General features: G+C 39.5%; 1 long non-coding RNA gene across 1 annotated transcript; it reads left to right on the plus strand.

The window, feature by feature from the left end:
• Positions 1-74: 74 nt before the first annotated feature.
• Positions 75-8,909, plus strand: LOC121885159. The gene is made up of 3 exons (XR_006092478.1): positions 75-148; positions 8,239-8,284; positions 8,614-8,909. It is a non-coding gene; the product is annotated as an uncharacterized LOC121885159 (long non-coding RNA).
• The last annotated feature ends 7,541 nt before the right edge of the window (positions 8,910-16,450 follow it).

Here is a 16,450-nt window from a genome sequence, read left to right on the forward strand (position 1 = left end):
TGTAATTTTCTATGGACTCATGTCATACCAAATCTGACCACTGAGTGTCCCCAATGAGCCTCTCTCCTCTGCGAATCACCTGTCAGGAACATCAGGAGAAGAGTTTTATTTGCTGTGGTTTGAAGTTGTTCCTACATATTACCTGTTGGTAAGCATTGTTCCAAATGTCTGTTTCCATGTTGATTTTCCAGTTTTTCAGTTTTCAATGTCTCTCTGTAGTGAAGCTGCAGACAGAAAGGTTCTTATAACTGACCTGTATACCAGTGAGTATGCTATGACACAGAAGTGTGCCCTCAAACCTTCCCAGGTGTACTGTAAAAATTGAAATCAAAGTATGAAATCCTGGGGAAAAAACAGGAAATTATGTAGTTTCTACCTTTCTCAAGGCTGTCTCACAAAAAAGAATGGAAAAAAACCCTATACATGGTAGGGGAGTGGTACAACTATTGGCAGAGAATAAGACTGAAAACAATGCATGTTAAAACGATCGAAGTGACAGAGAGGTTTAAAGACTCACCAAAAAAACTGCACAACAGTTTTTGTAATATTCTTATACACACAATAATGTGTGTGATATGGTTTTTATTTTTTTTTGTAAAGTATAATTGCCAGGTTAAAATCCTTAAAATTGCATCTTCTCCTTCTCCCTCAAACATTTCAGAATCTATGAATATGTAAATACTGTATATTTCATTTAAAAGTTGCGCACACATGTCTCCTACTTCATTGTAAAGTCCATTCTCTGTATGTGCACTGGAGACACATTAAAATCAGATTTTTGATGAGCTCAGAAAAGATGTCCACTTTCAGCAGATAAATGTGAAAACAGCCCTCTAGTGTCAAACTCTGCACACACATAATTCTGCACAATGAAGCTCAAACATCCAACTGTTTGAACAAGAAGAAAAACATATTTTTGAGTGAATGGGGACTTTAATCTTTTGTTATGATGATTGCATGGTAAACAGTAGAAAAACAGTGTTCACATTACAATCTACCAGAAATGTGGGCTTTCATGTGTGATTGGCCAGCGCAGAACCTGGCTGGATGATGTCATGTTGCAGCAAATATGAGCCTCGTTCAACATCACATACACACAAAAATGTTTGTGTATTTCTTAGTCTAAAGGACCTAAAAGCCTGTTTTCTCAATCAGCTTCTTACTATGACCCATTATGTCTTACATGAAAACACAATTTTCTGGTTTTATAGTTTCACATGAGAGATTTCTGTATGTGTTTTTGTCATTGTGTTTCTCACCGTTTGTGAGTGGGTGGAGCTCACCAATCAGTTACATTTGAATCAAAACATGACAGTTGTTGGATTAATTACTGAGGCTGCCAATCAAATCTCAAACCACACCCACCCAATCCTGATTAAGCAGATTTGCTGAGTTCTCATTCTTACACTCTTAATAAATAATAACTGAGGATGTTTTTTCCAAACTTTAACTTTCAGTGTTATTAATTTAGTTATGGATATTCAATGTTATTTTTTTAGGTATGTTTAAGTAAGATTATGAAAATCATTTGCATTAATACATGTCCGTTTTTATTTGTTTGTTTTTTTAATCAATAATATTCTGACATGACTGTATTTTGCTGGTAGAAAGTACACACTACACATGCAAATGTTTAATACCCTTTAATCAAAATACAGCAAATGGGATTAAACTCACTTTCATTAACACAAGACTGTACTTCCATTGGTCCTCCCATTTTCTACTAAAATTCCCAAACTTTTCAATATCACAGTTCAAACCTCAACATACAGTTGCCCTCTTCAAACAGTCTCATCTTATTTTTTTGTTTTGTTTTCCTTAGATCATCAGTAACAATTCTGATTATTACAGTAACAGCAACCAGCAGGTTTAAATCTTACAGCAGTCAGAGTGTGATGTAAGAGTATCGTAGCACTCTTTTAAACCTTTAAACTCAGAGGAATATCTTTACTCATTATGTTCCAAATGATGATGGTTGCCTTTGAGTGTTAAATTGAACATTAGCACTCAAAATGTACATGATGACTTTGAATGTACATTTAACACGCAAAAGAGTGAACGTAGTGGTGATTCTCAGTTTTATGTTTCTTTTTAGGCAGCTAAAAGTGCTTGGTTAAGGTTTGGAAAAGATAATGGTCTTGGTTAAAAACTGGCTTGAGGCACTAGACAGGATGTTTACTTTTTCAATATTTGGCCAAAACCACAATCTTTCCCAATGTGTTTAAGTAGCCTAAACCCCAGGGTGCAAACTCCAGTCTGGTATCAATAGTCCCCACAACTAGTGTGCGATGCAACAATATCACACTTCTCAGACTGGAAAAAATGTTGCCAATTAACATAATCTGAGCAGAAATTACATTTACTTCTCAATTTGTTTGACAAAACCATTTAGTAGTATATAAAGGATATTTTAGGAAACAGGGTTGCATATTGTCTGAAAAAAAGGTCTTTCCAAATCAGACGTTAGATTAAAATCGCAAAGCTGTTATGCCAACTCATAACTGTTGCATACCAGGCCGTGCCATTTAAATTATCAACCTATGGGGAATGCTGGTACTTAGTAGAAGAAAAACAACAAGAAGTAAAGCATGCAATTTTTTATTTGTTGGCAGATTTGTATGTGCTCAGCTTGGCCTTGGGGTGATTCAGAGTCTAGTAAGGTGGAAGGAGGAACTTCCATGACTCATCCCAACCTAAAAGTGACTTGATAGTCATCTGCTTTTTCAGACCATTGGGCTGGACCGAAAACCTCCAAGATTCTTCCCACTCTTCAAAGAACTTGTCTTGGGTTTCATCCTCTATGTTAATCTTCTTTACTGAGGCAGAGCCTTTCTTTGGACGTGGTTGAGTTTTACCCAGCAAGTGGCATCCTGCCCATGTCCTCTCTGATTGTTTCTCCTTCTCGATGTTGGAGTACAAATGCCTTCTTATGTTGGTCTTTTTCGTTATAATCACCCTAGGGTCAACAGGATTCTTAGACTTACTTTTGTCTTTGATATGTGCACTGGGCTCCTGCAGGAACTGATGGGATTTTTCCCAAAGCTTTAAGGTCATAGGGTTGTTGCTAAAGTTGGTGTTGATGTTATGTTGTATGTTCTTTCCTCTTGACCATATGATTGCATAGTGACATGGGCTGGGAGAGGACTCCACCCAGGGTTGTTCCACATGGGGCATGGGGTTGGCGAGCCTGAATGACATTCCCCACTTAGATCCATGCTCATTGACAGTGGTATGTTGCTGAGGAGCAGTGCTGCTCTCTGACGGTCCATAATGACTTGGTTGATGGTTCAGAAGTGGCCCAGCTCTCCATGAATCACTCCACTCTTTCTCAGGGTATCTTTCCGTAAAGATCAGGTTGTCAAAAGAGCGACTCATTTTAGCTTTGGCTCTTTGCGAGGAAATCTTCTCTCTCTGGGACTTAATTTCCATACAGTTCTCCCTAGACACCTGCTCAGTGCAGTGCTCTGTGTGGAAGGCAAACCTCCAGGCTTCCATCCACTGGGTTAGGGAGGGTTTGTCATGGTGGAACTCAGTTTCTGAGACCATCCAGGCTACCTGCCAGTCAGAAAGAGACCTAAAGTACTTCTTGTGTGCCTGTGAAGCTTCAGGATGGTGCGAAGCTGCTGTTTGTGCTTTACCCTGCCCATGTTCTGATTTTTCCTGGTTTCTTGAGAACCTCCAGGATTCTCCCCAACTCTGCTCCCCTGTTTGCCCATTCTGAAGGAGTTCTACAGATGCAAAGTGATTCTGGTCCCTCACCCGATCTGCTCTGATTTTGGGTGTGGTTGACCAACCCTGCTGCCAAAGTTCAGGCTCCTGATGCATGGGCTGACAGGTGAATTTCCATGAGTCTTTCCACTCTGAGGCCTCAGGCTTCATGTCTCCTCCCTTCTCTGACTCTCTAAAAGGCCTTGAAGGGTCAGGTCTCATTCTTCTCCTCTCCATCCTCATTCTATGTTTCAGTGTCTTCCAGGATTCCCTCCATTCTGGGGCATCCTGGACATTTTCCAAGTGTTTCTCATGAAGTAACTTATAGTGGATGAATTCTCTCTTTGGGTGGTAAATCACAGTATGTTTTAGTTGCTCATAGCATGGGTCTGCCTTCTCTGATGTTGAATTTAGGTTCTCCTCCACCTTCTGAGTCTCCATCTTTGATGGTAATGTCTTTAGGACTTTCTCTATTTCTTCACATGGTTTGGAGTTGTTTTTGGTCACCTGCCAAGACTCGTTCCACTCATCAAGAGCCTTATATTCATTGCAGAGATGCAAGTACAGATCTCTGCATTTCTGCTCATAAGACACAAGCGTGACATTATGGAGATTTGACTCTTTCTGTGGGCTCCGATCATCATAGGTATCACTGTGATCTTGCCTCACAGACAGATCAGAATTCTTGTGGTTGTTGGAGACCACCATGGCTGCTCTCCATGCGTTAGCCCACTCTGGACTATGATATTTTTGAACTTGTGGCGACTTGGATTTGTTGCAATCATGGTGGTTGATAAACTTCCAAGATTCTTCCCACTTTGAACTTATCTCTCTATCCTTATCCTGCTTTTTAGCAATGGACTCATTCATAAGCACATCATCTGGAACAGTAGAATGATCCTGCTGATCTGCTGGTTTGGTGGATCTCCATGACTCGCTCCACTCTGATGAGCACAAGGCTTCATTGTGGCGCTGAGTTTCCACCAAGAAGGTAAATAATCCAGATTTGAGGACATTCTCTCCATTTACAGAAGATGTGTCTTCCTTCTTATTCTTTTTGTCAGGCTTTCTCCAGGACATCTGCCACTCCTCAGTGGGAAGACACAAGTCAAGCTCTTGTGATTCCACCACCCTGTAGTCAGGTTTCTTCCAGAGATGAAGGTTGTGAGGATCCACCATGTTGGGCTCATTTGGCCAAGGCTTGCCTGCCTCAGTGTAGGGCTGCTGAGTTGCAAACATCCAGCACTGGCCCCAGTTTGTTGTAGCTGTGGAGCCCTCTGCTGATGATGGCAAGGATTTGTTGTACTTCCATGACTTCCCCCACAGCATAGCAGAAGGTTGAGTCTGGGTGATGCACATGAGCAATTGTAGCCTGTTAAACTTCTTGTCCTGCCCCTTTTTGTCCTTGAAGTTGGGGACTGGAGTGGAGAAGCCTCTGCTCTGGCTTCCTGTTCTGCCCAGTGGAGCTGAACCTGCACCACGAGGAAGATCAGGAGGAATCTGTGGTTGCTTGCTCTTCAAGAGGTTGTAGTTTTCCATCTGAGTCTCAGCGGGTTTAGTTTTCCTCTCCACTTTTTTGTAGGTTCCCAGTCTGGCAGATAAACGGTCCTCCCAGTCCTGCTTAATACTGAGGAAGCAAATATATAGGAAAAATATAATGTATATATATGGAAAAAAATGCCATGCAGAAAATATGACTACATACAAGGACAATATGGCAAATAGAAATCTTTTAAAGATGGAATGAAACAGACACTTTAACTTCCTGTAAAACTGTAAATATTTAAAGGTGACCTAATTCTTCCAGTAATAACAACAGCTGTGATTTTTTGTGACATACATAAATGACGTGGGTAGGTGTGTCACCAAGTGATACATTATAATAATCAATATGACATTAAATCAAGATAGATAATGACTATATTTACAGTACAGGTTTAAATTATACAGTATGTTAGAGTAATTCTGAATTCATACAAAAACATCTTGGATCCTATTTCATATTTGAAAATCTGCCTGCAGTATTCCATAAATCCATAAGTTTTACTTCTATCAACATTTCCCACCCTCCTCCTTAAAAGAGGAAGGAGAAGAAAAAAAAATCCAAAACAAAATACACAGTTACAGAAAGCTTCAGATAAACTTTTAAATGCATTTTTCCACAAAATGACTGTGAGGACACACTGTGGATTTAGGCCCCCATCACTTACTTTGAAAGTACTTTTGAAGGGGATCGTTTGATAGTCAGTATGGAGGAATGAATTCAGCGAGGAAACCCTCTTTCAGTGTTTATATGGGCAAATGACTGTGTTTTAAGACAGACATGAAAAACTGTGAACCTACCTCCAAGTGATTATCATCTCATCTTAAGGTCACATCACCAATGGAAAATATATTGGGTTCAGTCTTGGCTTTCATTTGTTATTATTGGTCACACCGTCATATATCATGATGTTGTGTGATGTAACAGCTGTACAGTAAAGTAGGGGTGGGAATCACAGATGAACTCACAATACAATACTATCACGATATTTTCCCATGATAACGATATCTGTAACTGAAGAAAAAAGAAAAAATATTTCAAAGAGCAGGAACTAGTCAGATAATGTACGATGTTTATTAACAGTACATTAGTTTCACAGTAAAGAAATGCCGCCAAGTATAAATATCAGAACACTGCTAACTGTAGCTTGTGCCACTCACACAGAGCTGCTGAGAGCATTAACAAGTCTGATAAGAGACAACAAAGAGACAACGTTGTGCTTCTGTGGCAGTAAACACGACACATGACCTGCAGATACCTAACTGTGTTAACTAAAGCTTTATAATATATTTAGGGTTGACGAGTGATGATGACGGTAGGCTAAACGTTGACATGATAAACAGCAGTGTCACAGCTATGTACTGACACTCCTCCACAGATACACACACCATAGAGCGTCTCATAGTATAGCCGTTAGCTGAGCTACAACAAAGGTACCACACAGAGACTTTTACAAAAGGGCCATGAATGTGCTTCTAGTGACTGTCAAAGCTCCAGCAGACTCTCTATGTTTGCAGCACAGACATGTACAGTCTGACAGCAGTTGCTCATGGCTGATTATTTTGCTTGCATTTCATCATCGTTGTCACCTATGATTGCCATCCTTCTCAGTGTCACTAGTCTGTTCAGTGCCTCCATAATGAGGCGGAAGGTAGTGGTGCGCTGGTAGTGGTAAGCCAATGTAGCTGAATCAATTCTGAGCGGTCCTGTGTTTAAAAAAATGTAGCAATACTTGGCGCCAGTATATCGATAATGTATTGCAAGTGGAATATGTTGCAATATCAATTTTTTTGTGAAGTCTAAAGGTGTAAGGATAGCAGTATATCTGACTGTACTGTTAAGATTTAGACCTGTAGAGAAACTCTGTGCAGGATGAGATGATGTGACTGAGTGATGCACAGATACTCCACAGGGAAAAAATACTAGCTGCCAGCCCCTCAATAAAACTACAGTTTATTTACAGGAAACAGGGACTGTTGTGCTGTTAGGTTATTGGACCATGTTGTGAAGAATGTAATACCACTACTCATGTAGATGTAATATTACCGTACTGATATTTTACTCAAGCAGATGTAAAAGTACTAGTTTAAACTTATGTAAATAAAAGTATGAACTTCTCATTTAAAATGTACCATAAAATATATGTGATTTGATATTTTCAACTTCATATCACTGAGAGGAAACTTATTTTAACTTTTTAAATTTGGCAGGGAACCTTGTATTGGTTCTCTGGTGTGCAGTAACTCCTTCCCTCAGTGTTCAGTTTCGACTGTAAAAACACTATTCGTGTCACTTTGTTCAGGTATTCATTACTCCTCCCAGTAAATCTGTTTAAGTGCCTAAAGAGCATTGACATACAATCCATTTTAGTACATGTTGCTACTGTCTGAGCTCTGGTGTCGCAGTCAGCTGCTAACCTTTAAGTGTGCTAATGGATCAAATTTTCCTCACAGGATGCCTTAATTTTTACATTCTTTGAGTGTAAGACAGTTATTTGTTAGCAGAATAAAGCAATTGTGGAGATATTTCCATTCTTATATGATGAAGGTCAGATCAGTCAATAACCTCCTCTGTCATTTCAGAACCTGCCATTACCTTCCTGTCTAGCAGATTGTTGCCTGTATGCTGGATTTTCCCCTTTTGACTTGGTTGCCTGTTTTGATTGCCTGCCTGTTGAGTAAACTTTGCTCCTGCGTCTCAGTTGTTCATTTGAGTCTGCACCTTGCTTACCTTAATTGTTGCATGTCTACATAAATTAGGGGTGGACCAAACCCAGATCCAGCATTCAATCTGTACAGTTTATCAGTCAAGCTCACAAAGACAGTCATCAGATAGTTGAATTACTTTAATGTAGATTATTAGTAGTTAGTAGTTGGTGGTTTTTACCCTTTCAAGACCAATATAATATGTAGTGTGATAAATTGCATTAGCTTACATTTGCACACATGCAATTAAATATTTGGATTGCTTTGTATTTATCTCTGCAGGACAGGACAATATAAAGAGATCTGGGTTCATCTTTTAACACATCAGGTAAATATATAAATGTCAGTATCAAGTTCAGTCTAATTGGAAGTGTTAGGTCTATCATAAAAATGTACTCTGCTGCTGAAAATATTCAATCATTCTGAATCACTATATAAATAGTAGATTGAAATAAATAAAGTATGATAAAAATGTTTATGCTGCGGCATCATGTTGGTGTCAGGGTATGAGACACAGACTACATAAAAACATGATCTCTCTCCACATTTCCTGTCCTCTATTAGTACTACTGGTTACTATCCCATTAAGGCAAAATGCCAAAAAAAATCTTTATGTGGAAATTAGACGCCATAAATACCATGTATTTCTTTTTATAGACTTTTTAAGGACCTATAGACAGCCTGTGAAGAGACAGACAAACAGTTTCAATCCTTACGAGATCAAAGCGCTCTTCTCCACTCGTTCCTGCTCCAGCTGCATCTTCTGCCCATACTCTCGTTCTCTGATCTCCCAGACGTTCTTCATGATGGAGGCATCACAGGCGACCACCTCAGGGTTCCTGTCACTAGACATCTTCAAACTGCTTCAAACTCCCTGCAAACAGAGAGAAAAGGGTGAATAAACCTCTGAAGAATCATTGTTATATCCACATTTTTTCTCTTTTTTTATAATAATTGTGGCATCCTGAGTCCTGCAGAGGTGGAGGTGATGTACCTTATAGTGCTGATCTTCTGTTTACTAATCTGTGCAAAGAAGCTGCAGACAGCTCTCCTATATACTGTCACTCTGCGAACCATTAACCTGCTGTTAGATGTTTTAGGGGCTGTCCTGACTAAAAATAACACCCTCCAACACACACACACAGAAGATTTACTGCCCTGATACATTCTTGGAATAATACAGTAAAATATTGCTTACACGTTGAGGCATCAGTATTGATAATGTACTTTATTGTAAGATATAGTTTATATATCAGTCACAGCGGCTGATTTTCTGCAAAAGAAATACTTTTAATACTTAAATAAGTAAATTCAGCTGATAATATTTAAAATATTTACTTTACTTTTACATTGCAATATTGATTTTATTTTAAGTAAAACATCCAAGGATTTCTTCCACCACTGGAGACACTTTTATCATTCAGTGGGGGTTTAAAGTGGATACATGTTCCTGACAAATTATCTTTACATCATAAAAAGGTGCAAATACTGTAAAAATATGACGTGAAAGCAAAAATAGCTGTAAAAGACTTAAGACTTATCACTTATGGTAAGGATAATACCTTTATCTTGTTAGTGGTTCTTGAGAAAAAGGGGCCGTCAACAAAATCATCAGAATTCATCCAAATCAGCAAGGAAATCTGATCAGCAGTTTTTTCTGAACAAAATTGAAACAGACATCTTTATTCTAGGGCTTTACTGCCAGCATCACTGCACAGGTCTAAAATCAGCATCGCTATGTGCCATATCATGTGTTATTTATGGTTTAAGTTTTATGGAGCACATATCCAGCTCACACCCTATAGCTTACACTTCCTACATGTGCAGTACAGTATGTGCAGTACATGCTTACCATACCAGTGTGTCCCACAGAATGATGTGGTAAGCCACGGGGTTTGGTTGGGTCTTGATTGAGAAAAAAATAAATAAATAGAAAAATTGAATTTTTTCACCTACCTGGGAGGGTCTTAATCTACCTGGGTGGGCCGCCCCAGTAATGCCTATTTATGGGAAATTCTGTGTACATACTGTACTGTACATACTGTACTGTACTGTACATACATGTACAGACTATACATACATGTACAGTAAGTCCTGCAGAATGGTATGCTGGGAATGTCAACCCTCCTGAAACACAGACACGCTCAGCTCTGCCAAAAACATTTACTGCAAACATGCATTTGTTTCATTAAAAGAAAATAAATTTGGAACATTCTTTTTTGGGCTGCTTATAAGCAAATGTGCACAAGTGTTTGGAAACAGACAGATGACTGTATCTGTGTTGACAGAGATTTGAATTGTCCTTTCTGGTTGTTCTGTGTGTCTCTGAGGGATCACAAAAACATTTGTTCCACCTCCTGTCAGGGTGCTGTGACCCTGACCCCCTCCACCCCCAACCCCCCATTGCAAATACATAAGTACAGTTTTCAGATTCAGATTCAGACCACTTTATTTATCCTGAAAGAGCAATTCAGTTTGGCAGTGTACCCAGACCATGCATAAGAAAAACAAAAAACAAACAAACAAAAAACAGACAGATCTATGCCAGAGACAGTCAGTACACAGATTCTCACAGACATGTAAATAAATGAACAATAAATGTTTTTTTAAAATGCTCAAGTGGAATTAGAGAGTGTAACTTCACATTTTTTTCTAGCTCATTATGTTTGTATGCATAATATTTAAATCCACTTTTTCCAAGTTCAGTATGAACAAGAGGTACAGTTCATGTTAAAATGTCCTGTGATCTAACATTGTCAGTACTGTAGTTAAATGTAACCAGAGAGCAGAGGTAATGAGGCACTTTTGCAGGAGGGTATTATAAATAAACAACATACAATGCTTGTGTTTTTTAAGGAGGATAATCCCCCCTTTTCATATAAAATGCAATGGGGAGTGAGGAATTTCTCACCTGTGATGAAATGCAGTGTGCACTGTGTTACACAGAGTAAAGAGGCTTTAAGGTGGGAGGAGAAGCATTGCTTTCCCAATTATCACTGCCTGGATTATATTCACGGACAACATTTTTTTTTAATGAAAGAAGCAGTACATTAGATATCGCTCTGAAGTCTGAGAGAGGAGGTAGGAGTGGATAGGGGGGCATACAAGATGCAGGACTCTGGCAACAGAGAGAGACTAGGGGTTGCATTCTGATTGGTAAGGTTTAGGCAACAAAATCATTTTGGTTAAGGTTATACTATGCTTTAAACTTTCTTCTGTATAAAACCAAGACCATGATTTCCCTAGCTTTATCCAAATGCTGCCAGTACCTAAATATACTCAGAAAAAAGAAAGGGAGCCATGAAATGCAAAAAAGTGAGAGAATGCTGCAGGAAATCAATGCGAGGTACACAGTCACCTATCCAGCTGTTCTACACTTTACATGGAAAAGAAAAAACAAGATCTTTTGGTGACTGATGTTGCTCTCTCTGACCATTTCTGTTTTCTTTGAGAGTGCTATCTCCATGCACACAAATGTTCAAACAGAGGTAATCACAAAATGGTATATCACTGAAAACACCAGTGAAATATTTATTCAGGCCTTCTCTGTTGTACCCTCCCCCTATTGGGTCTCGGTCAATGAGCTTGTAGATAATTTCAGTTCTAAAATTACAAATGTTATTGATGCCATTGCACCCACTAAGGTGAAGGCTGTCTCTGGTAAGAAAAGATCTCCAGTGTTTCGAAGACACCCTGATCATATCAGGATTATCAAAAAATACAGATGCAAATATCAATAAATAGTATGAACACATTCTGCAAGTAGAAATGGTTCCCGTGCGTCTGAGCAGGACACGGGACACAGTGTAAATGCAGAATGCAGGTTTTTATTTAGGTGTTTGTTAAACAGGTAACTGCAGAGAGGAAACAGCTGCTCTGGCGCTGATAACTGTGCACCTTTATTAGTGTCAGCACAGTGCACATGTGTATAGACACAAACTCCATCAGGGGTCTCTATAGCTGTTAAAGCCGACTGACAGCTGATCCAGCTGTGATCAGCTGTCGCCATCATCAGAAACAGACGTCACTTCACGTGACGCTTCAAAGAAGAGGATGTCTCATGTCTCTTAAAACAAATTTCCTTGTTTCCTCTCTCCTCGCTTGGTTTCCTTGCGTCTCTCCATGCATCCACGGTGACGCAAGTGAGGGAAACGTGGATGCAATTTAAGAGACTTGGGATGCACCCTAGGACTTAAACTTGGCCATAACATTAGTACCACATTGGCAAACTGAAGGATCTGGCAACAACCGGAGTGTAGAGCTGGGGTATATACACTGCAGGAGCTTGATGAGTAGATGGGTTGCAGGTGTGTAGGCTGATTGGCAACAAGAGTTAAACAGAGTGCCACGGCCAGACGGACACACACAGGGCTCTCCTCATTTCTCTATTTTGTGCCTCCTCGTCTCCTCGTCTCCTCTCTCCTAAGTCCTCCTGCTTGTGACCCGGAAATCGATGTCAGTGCGTCATGTACTGATGCACTGAAGGAAGGAGCTATGAGCGAGGATGCACAGGTGTATCCTTTGCTTAAGTTTTTGCGGCACCCTGACCGTGACTTAAAAAAGAAGTGTGACACACAGCTGGAATTTACAACCATTTGTACTGTGTGCGAGTGTGTGTTGAATAAAAAATAACAATGTATGACATCTGTACATTCTTGTCACATTATGCGACGCTGTGATTTGAATTAAAAGTAAATATATAAGTTGTCATGATAACTGTTATGCTAATTTGACAGAGATCATGATATACAGCGGTAGGGTATAACAAAACAATGGACAGACAATGCATGCATATTTAATTGACATGATGGCTCTGAAGCGAGGATGTCACATTTACTTAAATGCCTGTTGCCTCGACTCCTCTCTCCTCATGTCTCGTCCTTGCCTGCTCCACTGGCATCTCAGGTGGGAGGGACTAAGACACAAGGAGAGGGGGCGAGGAAAGGAATCGAGGATGTACAAACTGAGAAATGAGAAGAGGGGACAGACAGAGAGAGAACAAACAGGGGACCAACAAGAAACACAAGGTAGGGGTAAACAGCAGAAAGACTAGGAATGAGGGAGAGGCACAGCTGGACCATGACAGGAAGATGAGAAATCAGCAAACAATATGCGCACATAAGGTGATGGGGTTTGAAGGTGTTTGTAAGCTTGGTTCAGAGGTGTTACTGTTGCATCTTCCTCACCCCTCTTTTCTCTATATGTAAATTGTAAAGCATCCATGTGACCGCCTTTTAAGTGAGATGAAACAATTCAATCAAGACATTTCACTGAAGTTAAAGCTTACGGTATAAAATCATTTAATTCAGAGGGATTTGTCTTTTTAGGTAGTGGTATTACTTTAGACATTTTTCATGACCTTGGAATTATTTATGAGTCCAGTGATGCTGTAAAGAGTTTACTGAATATAGGACCTCACTGCTCACAACACTTCTGTAGCATATTCCCATCCATTTCATCAGGACTGGTGGATTTCCTAATATTTATCTGATAGAGGGTGCACCACGCTTCCTCCAGTGTTATATGTATTAGTGTGCCACCCTCTCTGCAGTCCCCATGGGCTTGAATTGGGATGGTCTATCAGTCTCATAATGTGCAAAATCACATTATCTACACAGAAGTTAATATAGGATGTGACCACCTCTGTATATTCTTCTATACTTGGGCATTCAAACACCTCCCAGTATTTACATTCAAAGCAACTTTTTAAAGTCATTAGACTGTCCTCATCCCACACTTTCACTGATCTTGATTTGTTTTTTCAGTTTTCAATTTTTGTCTGTGGGATGGTAGTAAAAACACATAGATCAATAGTTTTTGATCCTCTAATATAACATTTGACATATTGCTGATAGTGTGGCAGCACCAATGCTAATGAACAAACATTAAAGTCACCCAATATTATTTTTGTTGCATCTGAGATAGCTTCCAGATCCTGGATATGTTGATAAATAGTCTCTGTGGCCACATTATCATTTGCGTCTGGGGGGATATAAATCAGGGTCACTAAAAGTCTGTCGTTGCAGAGCAGCGTCACACTGAACGATCTGAGCTTTTTGAGGACATGTCTGAGGTCAGTAACATCAGTCCGATCAGTAAACACATTATTTAGATATTATTTATTTAGTTAGTTTAACACTCAAAAACTCAGCTGATTAGCTTAGTCATGATCTATCCCAGATAGCATACGCAAGTGGGCCACTTCAGGCAATGATGTGGCACTGCTGGCCTTCTTCTGGCCCGGACAAGATGGATGTGAGCCTGAAATGGCCCACATGTAAAATAGCAAATATGGCCCAAATATCCCAAATGTGGGCCTTTTGTGGTAAAGATGCAGCGCTCTCAGGTATGTGTATTCTGGATGTGGGCCAGTTCTGGTTTATCTAGTTTGTTCTTGGTTAACATATGACTTGCTTGTGGCCCAGATCTGGGAAACAGGAGCGGACCGCCCAAATGCCATCATTCCACGCGGTATGTGGGTCAGATGAAAGTGCCAAAAGTGTCAGGTGTAGGCCGGATCTGGGCCACAGCAATTTTGCTATCTGGGATGCCACACCCACTTAAAAGAGCACAGAGAAAAAGAGACATAGAGATATCTGTTATATGAAATAATACATTTGTTTTGACTCATAGTAAGAAGCTGATTGTGTATTGTGTATTGCCTTTAAAAACAACAGCACATTCTGTGTATGGTGCAACAGTTTGTTCTGATGACTCACAGTGATGTCACTGGAGGGACATTTGGACATTTTTGTTGGAAATTAACCCAGCTGACCCTGATAAATAATATTAGTAGGTTACCACCATCTTATATAAGCCACTGTACTGTACATGATAGATCTCACTGTTTTCTCTGTAAAATAATATCACAATAAGTTCAACCTAAAGTAAAACCCAAATAAAGTTTCTTAATAAGGTATTGCATTTTAATGCTGTCATTTTTCCTGCAAGGACGGTCTCTGAAATTCAGATTAAATAAGGCTGCATTTCTCTGACAGCCCTTGCTAGCTTGATCTGATATATTTGGTCTACAAATGTATCCTTCACAGGATCCAGGCCGTGAGCTAGGACATAGTCTGTGTTTACTGTGCAATTTTCTATGGACTCATGTCATACCAAACATGGCCACTGGGTGTCCCCAGTGAGCCTCCCTCCTCTGTGAATCGCCTGCCAGAAACATCAGGAGGAGAGTTTTATTTGCTGGAGTTTGAAGTTGTTCCTACCTATTACCTGTTGTGAAGCATTATTCCAAACGTCTGTTTTGATGTAGATTTTCTCAGTTTCTTGGTTTTCACAGTCTCTCTGCAGTGAAGCTGTGGACCAGTCTCTTTAATCTGTGTACAAATAATACAATTTACCACTTTCAAATTGCATGCAGTGCATATGCCAAAGTCCAATTTTGCATGCAGGTAATACGCCAATCCTTCCCAGTGAAGTGACATCAATATAATGTGACTTTTTTTATTTTATAAGGTTATTTTTTGCTTATTAAGAGGAGGCGAGGATGGCTAGATATTTTGTTGGCAAAAAAATGCAAAAGTAGCAGAAGAGCACTGTTGGAGACCACATCAGGCATTTTCACTGAAGAAAAACTGGTCTTTGGCGTATGCACTGCATGCAATTTGAAGAGTTGTAAAGTCATGTTATTTGTATGTAAATTGTGAGACTGGGTTGGAAAGGTTCTTATAACTGACCTGTATACCAGTGACTATGCTATGACACAGCAGTGTGCCCTCAAAGCTACCCAGGTGTACTGTAAAAATGAAAAATCAAATTATGAAATCCTGGAAAAAAACACAGGAAATTATGTAGATTCAACCTTTTTCAAGGCTGTCTCACAAAAAAGAAAGAAAAAACCTACAAATGGTAGGGGAGTGGTACAACTATTAGCAGAGATTTAGACTGAAAATAATGCATATGTTTAAACAATGCAGGGAGCTGCGTTTGATGGAGGTGTGTTGTTTAGGTACCAGTGAAATACAATCCAGGAAGTCCAGTTGAAGTAACAGATGCGTTTAAAGACTTACCAAAAAAACTGCACAACAGTTTATAACATTATAATACACACAGTAATGTACGTGTGATGTGGTTTTTACAAAAAAGTATAATTATCACATTAAAATCCTTAAATGGCATCTACTCCTTCTCCCTCATTAAAAATTTAAGAATCTATGAATATGCAAATATATTTCATTTCAAAAGTTGAACTGCTGGACACAAGATGTCTCCTACTTCACTGTAAATTCCATTCTCTGTATGTGCACTGGAGGCCTCAAGATTCCATATCGCATTTGTGTAAGTTGCATACTCAACCAGTATTGACTTCAAAACTAGTTGTGATGTCACAAATCATACTCGCAGGCCCACCCCTTAAAATCTGATTTTTGATATACTCTGAGAAAATTTCCACTTTCAGCAGATGAATCTGAAAACAGCCTACTAGTGTCAAACTCTGCGTATACTTCATTCTGCGCAATGAAGCTCAAATATCCAA

Source organism: Thunnus maccoyii, chromosome 19 (assembly GCF_910596095.1).
Source record: "Thunnus maccoyii chromosome 19, fThuMac1.1, whole genome shotgun sequence".
Taxonomy (NCBI): Eukaryota; Metazoa; Chordata; class Actinopteri; order Scombriformes; family Scombridae; genus Thunnus; species Thunnus maccoyii.